The sequence below is a fragment of the Talpa europaea genome, assembly GCF_964194135.1.
Source record: "Talpa europaea genome assembly, chromosome: 9".
Taxonomy (NCBI): domain Eukaryota; kingdom Metazoa; phylum Chordata; class Mammalia; order Eulipotyphla; family Talpidae; genus Talpa; species Talpa europaea.
The window spans coordinates 115,426,433-115,442,359 of record NC_140076.1 but is presented as its reverse complement, the minus strand read 5'-3'; positions in this window follow the sequence as shown (position 1 = coordinate 115,442,359).

The window sequence follows — 15,927 nt, the reverse complement described above, 5'->3', positions numbered from 1 at the left end:
CGCCGGTTCGATCCCCGGCTGCTCCCCGGCCACCGGAGGAGGGTCCCCCATGGCGCGCAGACCTCTCCTGCCTCCCGCTGCTCCCCTCAGCAGTGTACTTCGGTCCTTCTGCCTGCTCTGCTCCCCGCTCTGGCTCTGGTGAATTCTCTCACCCTCCCGCGCTTCTGACTGTACCCAGTGCATGTGTAAATAAAACAAACAAACAAACAAACAAATAAATAAATAAATAAAACATGCCTCTATTAAAAAAAAAAAAGAATTGGAAGCAGGAATTTCAACAGATGTGTGTACGCCAATATTCTTCACGGCAATATTCACAATAGTCAAAAGGTAGATGCATCCCAAGTGCCCAGCAAATGAACAAACAAATGGTGTGATATCTACACATATAATGGAATGTTACTGAACCATAAAAAGGGATGCAATGTTGACACACACTACAGCAGGGGAACACAGCGGAAGCAAGGTAGTGAAGTAAGCCAGGCACGAAAGGGCAAATGATTCCAGCTCATAGGAACAGAAAGTTGAACAGGCCGGGGCTATCACCCAGTGCTGGGAGGAGATTGAGGAGTTACTGCTTAAGGGGTACAAAACTTCTGTTCAGAATGATGAAAAATGTTCTAAGTGGGGGAGTTTGTGGGTGTGTGGGGGCCAAGAAATATATTGGTCCTCTGCACTGTTAGGTCCATTTTGCGGTAAACCTAAAATTCTCTTTAAAAAATAGTCTATGTTTAAAAGTTCTGGAAATAGCTTGTGGCAGTGGTTACACAATATACTTCATGCCTCTGAATGTATATTTAGAAATTGTTCAAGTGGTGAGTTTCATGTTAAGGTATATTTTAAAATGTAGATTTTACCACAATTAAAAAGAACCAGAGAGGTTCTAATGGTTATTTAAAATAGTATTATCTAGTCATGTGATTTTGAATTAGACATGGCTCACTTTTGGTTTTTAGTTTTTTTTATGGAAGTAGCGTTGGCTTACATCACAGTTAGATTTCGGAAATGCAGGATCCCCCATCTGGCAACGTGACCATAGCGCCCCCACCGCGGGGCGCCCACAGACCTCCACGCAGGTCGCTGTTCCCGGCCTCTCCGCTTACCGTGCATGTCATCGAATTCTCTTCCTCCTTCTTCAAAGTGTATTATAAATCTAGCCACTCCTTGAGCTCCACCACGAACCCCCCGTTTAAATTCCCCGCCTCTCTCCTGCAGACTTCTGCGCTAGCCCAGCAACTTCCCTCCTTGCTGCCCGTGGCTCCCCACAGCCCACCCGCTGTCTCTTCTCCCCTGCTCACACCACTCCCCGGGCAGAGACCTCCCTTTACACTTTCCTGTACGCCTGAGGCGCTGCCCTAGGAAGTCGGCAGTGACACAAACCCATGGCCTCCTACAGCTCATGTTTTGGTGAGTTTAGACCATGACACAAAATTCTAAGTCACCTACAAGGACGATCCGATGCCAGGCTCCATTCAGCCCATGGCCCCCTGGAGAACATTCCTCCAAAGGAAATTAGGATTCTGTTGGAAGGAAGTTAGGGGTGGATGGTGGATGTTAAAAAAATCCTTGTGCCAGTAGAGGAGACGGCTCGCCAGCCACCCTCCCAGGGAGACAGCCCCTGGCCTGCCCCGGCCACTGTGTTCTGCTCCGGGGCTGGGCCTTCAGCTGACCTACAATAGTCCTTCTCATCAAGTTTGGACATGGCCCCTTGAGGCCTGGCACCCTAAAACGTAAGTCATCTATAGCTTTGAAAATGGCACAGAAGAAATAGGGTAACCGCAGTGAAAGTCTAAATCTGGAACGGTGAGGACGCCGGGACCCCCGCTTTCTCTGGTCCATGGCAGATAGTCCATCCTGCCCAGCAGGTAGAGGCAGGAAGGGAAGCCTCGCTCCCGGCAATCAGCTGAACCTCTTGGCCTACCAACTGGAACCCCAGTTTATTCTCTTATTGTCCACCATGGTCCCGAGTTCTCCCTGCTGGGGGATCATCCTTGACCCTCACCCTCCATGGCTCTGCCAGAGGCGGGCGTGGGATACAGGCCCTTTTTGGAAATGACTCAACTTTAACTGCAGTACAAGATGGGAGCCCAGAAAGACAAGAGGATGCCCGGCCTGGGGTTACTTTGACAATACAGTTCCAATAAATGTCCAGTCACCTTTAGTCTATTCATTTTGCTGGTTACCCGCCAACATTTCTTTTTTTTTTTAAAGATTTATTTTTATTTATAAAAGAACTGGGGCACAGATCAGAGGCATGGGTGGGTGAGAGAATTCACCAGAGACAGTGCAGAGAGCAGAACAGGCAGACAGATTGAAGACACTGCTGAGGGGAGCAGCAGGGAGTCAGGAGAGGTCTGCCGCGCCATGGGGGTATCTCCCTGGCCGGCCAGTAATCGAACCAGCACTGCAAAGGCTGCGGACACCTTCACAGCACAGCCTATAGCCCGCTGTGCCACCGGGGAGGCCCCTGCCAAGATTTCTTCATCCTGCCATCACAGCCAAAAGGAAGCAAGCTGTGGACAGCCAGGGGAAGTGCTCCCATGTAAGACCAGGATCTTCGCAATATACAGTCCTTTCTTTACGACTAAGATAGTTCCTCAGAGAAACTTGATGCTCCCAGCTTTTGGGGTGCATGAGGGTAGCAGAAGTTGACTTCACAACTCGGAACAGGCTCAGGGCTTCCTTCTTCTGCTCTCGTTTCCCTTTTTCGTGTGGTTGAGGGGATGTTTCTTCATCTGTGATTGGAAGGGAGTCAGCGTTCTAAAGGTTTAGTAATGTGCTATAGCAGATTTCCCTTGTTTTTTTGTTTTTAATCTCTAGTTAAATTTGCAACAGCTAGTGTACCCCTTTTCAAAGGAAATTACAGTGCAAAAATGCAGCTTACAGCTTTGGAATGTTGCAGGATGGTTTTTAGTTGTACAGGATGCATTAAGCATACCTAGACTATGTAATGTCATGCTCTTGTAGCTTTTTTTGTTTTTCTTGCATTGAAGAACTGGGGTACAGGCCAGAGGTGCAGGGGTGAGAGGATTCACCAGAGACAGAGTGGGAAACAGAACAGGTGGATCTACTGAAATACACTGCTGAAGGGAGCAGCAGGGAGACAGGAGAGGTCTGCTGTGCCATGTGGGTAGCTCCCTGGGCAGGATTGAACTCAGGCTGCAGGGGTGATAGTGCCAAGACTTAAGCCCTGGGCCACCAGGAAGGCCCTCTCCTAACATATTTAAATACTGTTTGTTTGTAGGCATTTATGTTCTGGGAAGAGAGCAAACAAACATAAAAACCAGCACAGAAACCTCAGGCTAAAGCTTCAGAAGCTGTGCGAAATGGGTGATGATTCAGATGTGAAAATAAAGCATGTAGAAAATCAGAATTAAGATAATTCATCAAAAAAATACGTATCAGTTATTACTTAAACATGTATGAAGCCAAAGAACAATACAGAGATGAGTTAAGACAGGCGCCTGTATTCTCAAGTTAGCTAGTGAGACAAAGCTATTTTATTGTGCTACAAATAGAGAATAATTTGAGGCTGTGTGGTTCAATATGTAAGTGTCATGAAAGTATGTAAAAGAGGACTATGGTGGGACATTGCTGTGGGAAAGCAATGCTTGAGGAAGATCTTGCAAGATGGGGAAAGCACAAATGACTGTGCAGCGTGGGAGGCCCGGGGAACAGCTTGACTACTCCAGAGGGGGTGAGAGTTAAAAAAAGAATTTGTTCTCAATTGAATAAAATGTTCAAGGATGGGCAAAACGATGGGGGAAATGTAGCAGATAACTTAAAGCGTTTGTAGAAAATGACATGAAAAATGTGTGTGAAGAGTGCAATTTGGCAGTGACGTACAGCATGAGTCTGGATGGTGGACTGGATTGAAAGCTCTTGAAATCATTTAGCTCCTGTCTGTATGCTTGATTCAATCATGTCAGTAGTGCTGTATCAGCATTATCTGCTGTGCAGATGAGTAACATGCTCATGACTCTAGTATTAAGGAGCCAACAGATTTTAGGGCAAAGACATACATTATTGTAATACTAGGTATTACAATTCTGTTCTCAGAATCTATGAGTCACCACCAGAGAGCCTCAGAGGACTGTAGAAGCTCCATGAGAGACTTCAAGCTGGAGATCACGAAAGGTGCATTGAAAACGATGTCTTCTCAGATGGGCGGTGAAGGAGGGCAGGACTTCAGCAGGCAGAGCTGAGGGAAGGAAGATGTAGAGTGTGAGAGGCAGAATGGTATTGTCGGGAAAGCACTACTTTAGAAACTGGGTTCAATCCCAGTTTCAGCAAGCGGCGCTGTCCTCTTGAACAGGATATATCGCCTCTCGGAACTTTAATTTCTCCTCTGTAAAATGAAAATAACAACTATACCTACCTCGTAGTGCTGTAAAGTTAAATAATAATACACATTCAGTGGGAAATAAATGCCATCCAGCAAGTGTTAGCTGGGACAGTTATAATAAATGAGTGGGTGGCCGTGCAGAGGGTTATAAGCATAGATGTTCTGGAAACATGACGGGAACGAGTTGCTCTGAATATCAAATTCATGTTGAGGATACTTGGTCTGATTCTATCGCTGTAACAGAATGCCATAAGCCAGGTGGCTTGTAAACAGCAGAAATTTATTTCTCACAGCTTGGGAGGTTGGGAAGTCCAAGGTCAAAATGTCAGTGGATTTGGTGCCTGGGGAGGGAAGCTTTCTATTCATAGAAACTCTTTTCACTGAGTCCTCCCCATGCCAGAAGGGTCCAAGGTGCTGTCTGGGGGTTGTTTTATACCGGCAATGGCCCCAATCATCAGGGCTCCACCCTGGTGACCTAATGATCCCCAAACACCACCAAAGTGGAAGCTGGCCTCAACAAGTGGGTGTGGGGTGGGGGCGCAAACATCCAGTCTATAGCAATGGTAAACATGAAGCTGTAATGATAGAGGGATGCTTTTAAAAAAAAATAGATTTTTTAGAGAAGTTTTAGGTTCACAGCAAAATTGTGTGGCTGGCACAAAGAGCTCCTATACACCCAGGCCTCCACACATGCACAGCCCCCTCCATCATCAGCATCCGCCTCAGAGTCGTACATAGGTTGCAACTGATGAACGTGCGTTAATAATTATCCCCCAACAGCCAGGGTTTACTTGCGGATTCACACACGTTAGACAATCTATGGGCCTGGTATGTAGCCATGGTTATGGTATCATAAAAGTACTTTCTCTGCCAAAGAACCCTCTGTCTTCTGCCTTTTTGTTCCTCCCTGCACTCAGCCCACAACCACTCATCTGTCTTTCCCAGAAATACACCCTTTCCAGATTGGTTTCTTTCTCTTAGTAATATGCATTTTTCTCCACATCTCCTCATGGCTTTGTAGCGCCTTTCTTTTTCAGTGCTGAATAATATTCCATTGTTGGATGTACCACAGTTTGTCCATTCGCCTACTGAAAAACATCTTAGTTGCTTCCCAGTTTTGACAATTATGAATAAAACCTGCTATAAACATCTGTGCAGGGATTTTTGTGTTGATACAAGTTTTCACCTTTTTGGGGGTACATACAAAGGAGGATGCTGGATTGTACAATAAAGTACATTTCGTTTTGTAAGAGATAGCTAAACCATCTTTCTAACTGACTGTCATTTTCTTCCCCACCAGCAACAGGTGAGAGTAAGTTATGATTCTCTGCATTAACCTGTCAGCCTCTTCAATTTTGAGGGTAGTGGTTTGCTCTGTGCCTCTCTTATGGATTTAAAAGTAGTAATTGAATTTTTTATTTATTCAGCCTTTCACTGTTAGGATGGAGTAGCAACCTGGATGTCTCAAGTAAAACCTTTCTGGTACAGAATCTGGATACTAGGATAAGAACTTACTCCTAAATTATTAGGCAATATGAAGTCATTGAAGATATTTTTGAGACAGGAAGTATTTTAATCAGATCTGTTTTAGGAGAATTGATGAGGGGTTGGGAGAACATGTGGTTCAATATGGTAACAGTAGCCAAAGGTGGCCTCTGGGCCCTTGAACAAATGTGGCCAGTCCTGAGGAGACGTGCTGTGAGTAGAAAATGCCCAGCTGGATTTTGAAGACACTGCAAGTAAGAATCTCTTTAATAATTTATTGATGATGATGATTATTACCTTCTAGATTATTACATGTTGAAACAATTATATTTTGTTAACTGTTAAATGAAATATAATTTCCAATTAACTTTACTTTTTTTACTTTTAAAATGTGGCTGCAAGAGAATTAAAAATTACTATGTGACTCGCATTGTGTTGCCATTGGGCAGCCTGGTTCTAGAGGTGGGAGGAATAACAGGATTCAATCAGGGATTTGTCCTCCAGTGTGGTGAACTAAGTATTTCAGACCAATCTGCCCATATTTGTCTTCTAGAAAAACTTGAAAAATATAAAAAGCATCTACTCAAAGCCCTCAGAGACCTCACAAAACAGGGAGGACTTACTGGGACAGAGGGAAATCCCAACCAGCATTGCAGTTTGCAGTCAAGTGCTCTGCCCTGAGCTATGCCTGAGACTTGCTGCTTGAATTGTGATCAGGCAAGGCCTGAGGCTCAATGGAAAATTCCATCTGGTTCTTTTCATACATTTATTTATTACTCCAGCCATCTTATAAAAATGAATCCTTAAGGGCCTTGCTGGTGGCACAAGAGGTTAAGTCTTAGCACTCTCAAGCTAGAGCCAGCCACTGCAGCGCAAGTTCTATCCCCAGCCAGGGAGGTGACCCACATGGCACAGCAGACCTCTCCTGTCTCCCCACTGCTCCCCTCATCAGTGTATTTCAGTTGATGCCCCTGTTCTTCTCCCCACTCTATCTCTGGTAAATCCTCTCACCTCCACGGCCCCCTGCACCTCTGGCCTACACCCCAGTTCTTCTATGCATAAATAAATGAATCTTTTTTAAAAAATGAATCCCTAAATTCCCCATCACTTAAAATAGTCATAATTTATCATGTTCATTCAATCAAAAAAGATTTTCTGAGCACCTGCACAGATGCCAAGTGCTATATTATCTTAAGAAGCTGCCTACCAGGCCTCCCCGGTGGCGCAGTGGTTGAGTGCCGAGTTGCGAAGCTGCCCGCAGCCTCTGCAGCGCCGGTTCGATCCCCGGCTGTTCCCGGCCACGGGAGGAGGGTCCCACATGGCGCCCGCTGCTCCCCTCAGCAGTGTCCTTCGGTCCTTCTGCCTGCTCTGCTCCCCGCTCTGGCTCTGGTGAATTCTCTCACCCTCCTGCGCTTCTGACTGTACCCAGTGCTTGTATAAATAAATAAATAAATCTTTAAAAAAAAAAAAAGAAGAAGAAGCTGCCTACCGCCTGCCCCACCAATTCTCTCCAGAGTCAGGAACTTCCCTCTCCTATCTATTGAAACAAAGACCAATAGAATAAAATCCAGTTACATTTTAGTGAAAGGCGATATGTTATAATGGTTCAGAGCATGAACGCAGGTAACAGACTGCCTGCATTTTAATCCTACCTCTTCCATTTACAGAGTAACTTGGCTCAGGGCCAGGGATTTGTCAACTAGGGGCAATAATAACCCCTGCCTCACAGAGTTATTTTGATGATGTAATGAGTAAATGCCTGTTAATGTTTAGAAGAGTGCCTGGCTGGAGTGATTGCAAAATAAGTTTGTTGCTACTATTGTTCATGAGAATGAAATTTGGATCTAAGACTCAATCTATGGGACTCTTAAATATTTATTTATGCATGCACACAAGAACTGGAGTACAAGCCAGAGATGTAGGGGGTGAGAGGATTCCCCAGAGACAGAGTGGGGAGCAGAACAGGCAGAATGACTGGAATACACTGCTGAGGGGAGCAGTGGGGAGACAGGAGAGGTCTGCTGCATGTGGGTCAGCTTCCCGACTGGAGATCAAACTCACCGCAGTGGCTGCGAACAGCTTCATAGGTTGTGTCTTAACCCCTTGCGCCACAAGGGAGGCCCCCCTGGGAAGCTGCTGGAACAAGTAGCATGGAAGTCAAGCCCATTATGTTTACAACAGTATTTTTGTACTTTTCTTTGTAAAAGTACACTTTTTCAATGACATTATGGGGTAGATAGGATTTCGTTCCCTTGCCTAAGAAACAAATCACTATTTTATAAGACTTTTTTAGGATAGTGCATTCTTGGCTCTGAACAGCCTCCTTACATGTCTTTTAGAACACGACCTTTTTGCAAGTTGGAAATTGCCTCTGAACAGGATCAAAAAAAGAAGGCTATTACTGAGCTTGCACTTGAACTTCAAGCTGTCATGCATCTTCACCTTTATACCCTTGGGGATCTCCACCTCTTCTGCCTTTTCTGTTACAATTGCCCTTAGTTTCAAGCACCTCCCCCAAATATGGCAGGATGTGAAAAGGAGAAATGGCTAAGGGAAGAGGGTTGCTCCTGACCCGTGCTCTGCACTCATGCGCATGGCACCTGTCACAGGCCACCACTTCCTCCCGCAGTGACCTCGGACAAGCCTCTCTAAGCCATTTCCTCTAATGTAGACCCAGGAGTACAGCCGCCACCACCATTCACCAGTGCAGCTGCCATTTGTATTTTCTTTTTTTTTTAATTAGTATTGTCTTTTATATAATTCTTACATCATTTTACATGTTTGCACAATGTATGCATTATCATTTGGTTGCCATTTGTATTTTCGACGTCCCTGACAATAGAATTAAATGGAAGCATCAGAATCCTGCCCCTTCCATCACACCTATGCATGCTCTCCATCTCCTTGGTCCTCCCGATTCCTAGGAAAATTGAGGGACCCTGGGCAGGTTCTCAATTTCTAGCAAAGGAATTTCTGATACCTTAAGTAAAGGCACCACACAATTCTACTAGAGCCTGAAACATTCAATTTCATACGCAGTCAAATTTTCAGGCATCTTCTTTATTTTTTTTAAAGATTTATTTATTTATTTAAACAAGCACTGGGTACAGTCAGAAGCGCGGCTGGGTGAGAGGATTCACCAGAGCCAGAGCGGGGAACAGAACAGGCAGACTAACAAAATACACTGCTGAGGGGAGCAGCGGGCGCAGCAGGAGAGGTCTGCGCGCCATGTGGGACCCTCGCCGGTGGCCGGGGATCGAACCGGCGCTGCAGAGGCTGCGGGCAGCTTCGCAGCCCGGCGCTCAGCCACTGCACCAACAGGGGAGGCCCTCAGGCCTCTTCTTTAGATTTTCTACACCTCCCAAGTAGAGTTTAGAAACCTAAGAAGTGAGGTCCCCTTCCCCACCCACACCTTCCTTATCTCCTTAAATGCTTCAAATCCATTAGCTGACTGACAAGCCAAGACGCCAACCTGGGGAGCTTACACCATGGTGGGCAGACTGTGGGTCTCAGAGCGGTGCAATCTCGCATTCTTCCATCGCGGACCAGCTGAGTGCCTAGGACACCGTCGGGTCCCGTATCAGGCACCCCACGATATACCAAAGAAGCATATTGATTATTTTGAATCAAAGAGACAGCGAATGAACGATGCCCTAAGCCCACCTTTCTCCTGAAAGCAGGAGTCTTCTCTGTCTTCTTCTCTTGGTCCAACCTGAAAACAAAAAATAAATCTCTGCCAAAGGCAACCTCCCTGCTCAGAAATGGAGATCAGGCCAGGGACAGGCCTGGGAGCCATGTAAGCAAGCTCTGCTTTGCTCCTGAAATTAGTTCGAAACCAAAACTTTCAATTCTTCACAGATTTATTGCTTCTTTGTCTAAAAATAAATGAACTGTTTCAGTCACGCACTAGTTTCCAGGCGTCCACGTGCACAGAATGAAGTGTGTCTTTTCTCGTGCTAATCTTTCTCACATAATTGATTGTTGGACCAGCCAAAGGAACCAAAGTAGGTGAGGGGAGATTCCCAAATCATTTCTCCTATTGTGTGCCAGATCCTACTCTAGGCGCTTGAAAGAGATCGGAAAAACAAAGATCCCCGTCTTGTGAGGTCTTTGTCCTGCACGATATTTTCATTCATCTTCATGAAATGATTAAAATATGGACAGTGAAGTTTCTCATAGCACCAAAAATATTCAACTTCTAAATTCCGACATATTTCCTTTCCACTTATTTGGAGTTAAAATGCCCCTTCGGATTGAAATGATGATGAGTATAGCTACGAATTTTTAAATATCCTAATTTGATCAAAGATAGCAACCCTTAAGTTTGCCCTCTAATATTTTCTTCAAATTTTATGACTCTGAAATCTGAAACTGAGAACTAATTCAGACCAGTATCACAACTTCTTATAATGCAGGTCTTGACCAAAACACGATTCAGAGAGATAGGTACGCTAAAAATAAGCATACTCTGCTTTCCTAGTAGTCACTCCCGCCCACTGTATGCTGGGAAAATTTTAATGGCCTCTCCAGAAGAAGTGGGGGGGGGGAGCCCTGATTTGTGGGGCTTGCCTATTTTCTCCACAGTAGCTGATTTAAAACTACCAATGTAGTTAATGCCCCTGGAGGTGGGATCAGGAAGAAGTGGGCATTAGTGGTTCTCAGGAGTCAACGCCAGGAGAGCCAGCGGCAGGACGCAGCTGCCCAGCCTAGGGTGAGTGGAATATGTAGTCCAGGCAACCAGGGTTGTTGGAAAGAATGTGGACTTTGAGTTCCAGTTCTACCACTAGCTCTGCACAAGCCTTGCTAAGTCCCAGTTCCTCACACAGAGGAAGACATTCCTGCTCACCACCTCCCAGGTTCAATCAACAGAATGAAAGGGCTTCAGAGCCTTACACAGCGCCCGGCGCAGGAGATGCGTCGTGTCTCATCAAAGCATGTCGTGTGTATGTTTCATGTCCTAGTTTATGTTTTTTCTGTAAACTGCCTATTTGGTAGAAAACAATGATAGAGTTTGAGAGTTCAAGGCAAAGCGTGTCCCTTCATATGATTTCTGGAAAGCACTGGAAGGGCTTTTCTCTTTTTTAACCCTAGTCCATTTTTTTTAATTAAAAGTTTTACATCTTTATAGAGGTACAACTGACAGAGTTGCACAGGCTGTCAGTTCTTTGCAGATTTACAACACACAAAATGATGTTTTGACACATATACACTGTGAATTGATACCATAATCAGGTTAATTAACACATTTATGGCCTCACATAGCAGAGTGGGATGTGTGTGTGTGTGTGTGTGAGTGTGTGTGTATGTGTGTGTTGAGAACAGTAAAGATTTACTCTCTTTAGTTTGGGCCTATGAGGAAGACTCAGCTGAGTTGATGTGCTGGAAAATAGCAATGACTCAGGAAAAAACATTAACCTGTACTTGAGCCCAGACTTCCACAACATCTATATAACCTAAAAGGGTTTTCCTTATAAAATCCAGAGAGCAACCAAACTCAGAGAGCTACCAGAAATAGCGGCTGATGGATGCTTTGGTGGCGGGTGTGGTATGGCAACCCATTTCAGTACATCCACCTATTCTGTTCCCCACTCTGTCTCTGGTGAATCCTCTTGCCCCCCACACCCGTGGCCTGCACCCCAGATCTTGCATGTATAAATAAATAAATCTTTTTAAAAAATGTGTCTTTCAATAGTTGACAGACTAATGCACCAATAAAGATACAGATTTGAATAACACAGTTAATAAATTTGTCCTCGTTGGCAGATGAGGAGTCTGCGCTGAGAAACAGAGTAGACATTATTTTCAAGGGCACCTGCAGTATTTACCAAAATCGGCCTGTGTGTTCTGGGCCATAAAGTGTAGGATGAACCTACACCTCTGAGTCGTAGGCAGTGTTTTAAACCAGTGTTACCTCAATGAAAAATATGCAATTAAAACAAAACAAAGATTTATTCTCTTGGCAAGTTAAAGTATTATTGATTGAAATGCAGCATTAAGGACCCTAGTGCTGTCCTCACAGAGGATGGCCGAGCAAGTCAACAGCTGCCACTTAGTCTGGAGGACCCAGAAAGTGTGTTCCGGGTGCTTTTACTCTGACTCCGGGGCGCCAGATCAGACCATGGATCCTCATGCGCAATGAAGAGGTGATCATTTCCTTCTAAGCACCCTTTCTGCTGCACCCACACGTTTCGACATGTCCTATTTTTGTTATTGGTCATTTCCAAGCATTTTCTAATTGCCATTGTGATTTCTCCTTTGACCCATGGATTATTCAGAAGTGTGTCACTTAAGTGGGTAAGTATACAATTACCTTTTTGTTCTTGGTGCCAAGTCTAATTCTATCCCGGTCAGGGAACATACTTTGAACAATTTCGACACTTTATGGCCCAGAACACACAGGCCGATTTTGGTAAATACTGCAGGTGCCCTTGAAAATAATGTCTACTCTGTTGCTCAGCGCAGACTCCTCATCTGCCAACGAGGACAAATTTATTAACTGTGTTATTCAAATCTGTATCTTTATTGGTGCATTAGTCTGTCAACTATTGAAAGACACATTTTTTTAAAGATTTATTTATTTATACATGCAAGATCTGGGGTGCAGGCCACAGGTGTGGGGGGGTGAGAGGATTCACCAGAGACAGAGTGGGGAACAGAATAGGTGGATCTACTGAAATCCACTGCTGAGGGGAGCAGCGGGGAGACGGGAGAGGTATGCTGCACCATGTGGGTAGCTCCCTGGCTGGCCAGGGATTGAACTCATTCTGCAGTGGCTGTGGACAGCTTCACAGTGCTACACTTAACCCCTTGCGCCACCAGGGAGGCCCTGGAAGACGCATCTGAACATCTCCCACTGAGACTGTACAAGTGTCTGCTTGTCGTTCGTTCAATCTTTGCTGTTTAGACTCTGAGCCCATGGTTGTTTTTTTTAACTTTTTTTAAAGATTTTATTTATTTATTTATTTATACAAGAACTAGGGTACAGGCCAGATGCAGGGGAGATTGAAAGGATTCACTAGAGACAGAGCAGGGAACAGAACAGGCAGACTGATGAAATACACTGCTGAGGGGAGCAGCGGGCGCACAGGAGAGGTCTGTCGCACCTGAGCCCATGTTTTAAGGAACATGCACATTGACAATTACAATCTCCCTTGGTGGGGCCGCTGCTGGCATCATGAGAGGGCCTCCTTTTATCTAAAAATGCTTCTTGTCTTCACACCAGCTTGGAGAATACCACTCAGCTACCAAAAAAGGATTAATTCCAGCCACTTGTGACACCACGAATGGAAATGGAGGGGCAGCTGCTAGCGACAGGGGTGACCTTTGCGTTGTCAAAGTCTCCCCCACCTCTGTGGGTGTCTCAGCTGCAGATGTGACTCAAAGCTGCCTCTTCGGTGGGGAGACCTGACACATCAAAGTGCCGCCTCCCACGCAAAGACCAACCCGTGTCTTTCGGCCGCAACCTTCTGTCTGAGCCACAGGCCGCCGCAGCAGCGCGCTGGGCGCTCCCCAGTCCGTGGAGACCCGCGGTCCTTGCAGCCTGTGGGCACCGGGTTGGGTTGGGGGGGTGCGGGGGGGTGCGGGCGTCCCCGGGGAGGAGGTGCCCTTCGTGGCTGCCAGGCCAGGCAGGACGCCCCTGCGGGCATCACGTCAGACTCGACGGCAGCCCCGACGGCAGCCTCACCCAATCTGCGCCCCGGCAGGCCTCTGGCGTCCACCCGCGTCGGTGGGGTTCGTGCTACCCCGGCAGCATCACCCACCAGGCTTCGGGGTCAGGAGAGGCCGCGTGGCTCGGGGTGGCTCGTCGCCCTGACCCCTGGCAGCGGCCTCCGCTGCTCCCCGAGACGTCGGGGGCGCCGAGGGCACCCGCAGGCCGGGGCTGTGCGTGCTGCGAGCTCGCCCTTGAGTTTCCCGCGTCAGCACCAGGGAGCATTTTGCCCGTGATGTGCAGCCTGGCCGTTTTCTCTTTTAAAGGGAATAGTCGAGAGGAGCGCACTGTCGTTATTCACAGAACTGGGTTTCTTCCAGCCTTTTACTAATTGCTTTCTGCTTGATTCACCTGCCTTAGTTTCTTTCTCTCTTTTATTGCACGTTTAAGTCATTCTATATATTTATTATTTTACTTCCCCCTTATAATAACTTATCAGTTATGGATTCTTTCACTGCTCTCTTGGGGATAACCCTGAGGTTTACAGAGTCAACTTGGACTTACCAGAGTCTAACACAGAATTTTACTTTTACCACATTCTCAATGCCGGGACCCTCGGACATTTGAAAGCCATTCATCCCCTTCCCTGGTGGTCATCCAGAGAGCAAGACCAAATAATTGGGGGAGGAGACAGGCCTGGGAGTGTGGGAAACTCGCTCTTGGCCCAGGGAGAGCAAAGTCCCTGCAGATCCCCGAGCCCCCAGCCCTCTCCTAAGACTGTGCCCCGAACCCCCTCCCTCACAGCGCAGAAAAGGCCAAAAAGCCCATAGATAACAAACCCCTTACCCAGGATTTTGTTTGCTGCTTGAGAGTACCTGGTGCTGTTGTTGGAGCAGTAGGGATTGGCCAATTCAAAGGCGACCCCTGCGTGCCAAGAGTGTTAGGGTTTCAAGTAAATACCCGGAGTGGGGGGCTGGCAAGTGAGCCTCTATCTATCTCCACAGCCTAGGAATGTCACAGGAATGTAACCCCACAGGAGGGGGGGGCAGGGAACCTGGAACTTTCCCTTTTCCTGGGCACCACCCTGTCACAGGAAGGGCCAGTCGGAACCATCCAATTTTACCGCCTTTTGAAGAGACCACTCTGTCCACTGCCGTGTCTCCCAGTTCACGTGCAGTGAAACTGACGTTCCTGGACTACTCTCGCAGACAGAAAGTGAGCCTCTGGCGTGTTAAATGGCTGGACCCCCATTATAGCTGCAATTTGGGGGCCCCAAACATCTCTCGGTCGCATGCTAACAATGTCAGCAATGCAGAGTGTAAAAGCAAAGCAACGGAAGAGACAAAAACCCGCCCTGGAAATCTGACTGCAGAACAGAGGCTCCTGGGCCCAGTGGACATGGGGGGGCTGTTCACCAGTGCTGTGGTGGGGGGCACGGGCAATAACACATATGTGTCGTACATCAATGTTACTTCAATAAACAAAATTTAAAATTAAATTCTGCAGAAAAAAATATTTTAGTAGCCAGAATATGTATTTTTTAAAAAAACAACCTCCTACAAGTTGCCAAGAAAAAGCAATAATACAATAGAAAAATGAACAAAAGATATGACAGGCAATTCACAGACAGCGCAAGTAGTCCGTCATGTGTAAAAAGATGTTCAACCTCGGGCCTCCCTGGTGGCACAGACGGTTGAGCGCCGCACTGTGAAGCTGTCTGCAGCCTTTGCAGTGCGGGTTTGATCCCTGCCAGCCGGTGAGAATCCCACATGGCGCGGCAGACCTCTCCTGTCTCGCCCGCTGCTCCCCTCAGCAGTGTATTTCGTCAGTCTGCCTGTTCTGTTCCCCGCTGTCTCTGGTGAATCCTCCCACCCTCCCGTACATCTGGCCTGAACCCGGTTCTTATATAAATAAATAAATCTTTTTTTTTTTTTAAAGGTATTCAACCTCAATAATATGGAAAATGCAAATTGTAAAACTTCATAGTTCATCTTATTCCTGTCTCTTCCCAGGTGCCCTCCAGCAATCAGAGGAAAGTAGGTTTATCTTTCTTCCAGTGGATATATGGACCTCTGTTATTGTCAAAAAAGATATTTTGAATTAATGAAGTAAGAAATGGCCAGGTGGGAATTAGAAAATAGTGGCTCACAGGTGAGTTGTATTAAAGGGATAAGATGAGTTCTTCTTGGAAATCACGGAGGAAGTTGGGCTTAACACCTCCGGGCTAAACTTTTTTGATCTGATGTTTGGTGATTTTAAGAAAAGTGAATTATGAAAATGAGGAGGGACTAAAGCCTAAGCAAGGGCTGCCCTGACCTTGCGGGTCTGTCTGGCTCTCTCCTCTGGGGTCCTGGCAGCTGACCACTCAGGAGGTTGGAGGGGGCTGACTCCGTTAGACAAAATGAAACTGAAATGAAAGTTCACTTCCTCATTCAGTGCCTCATGTGAC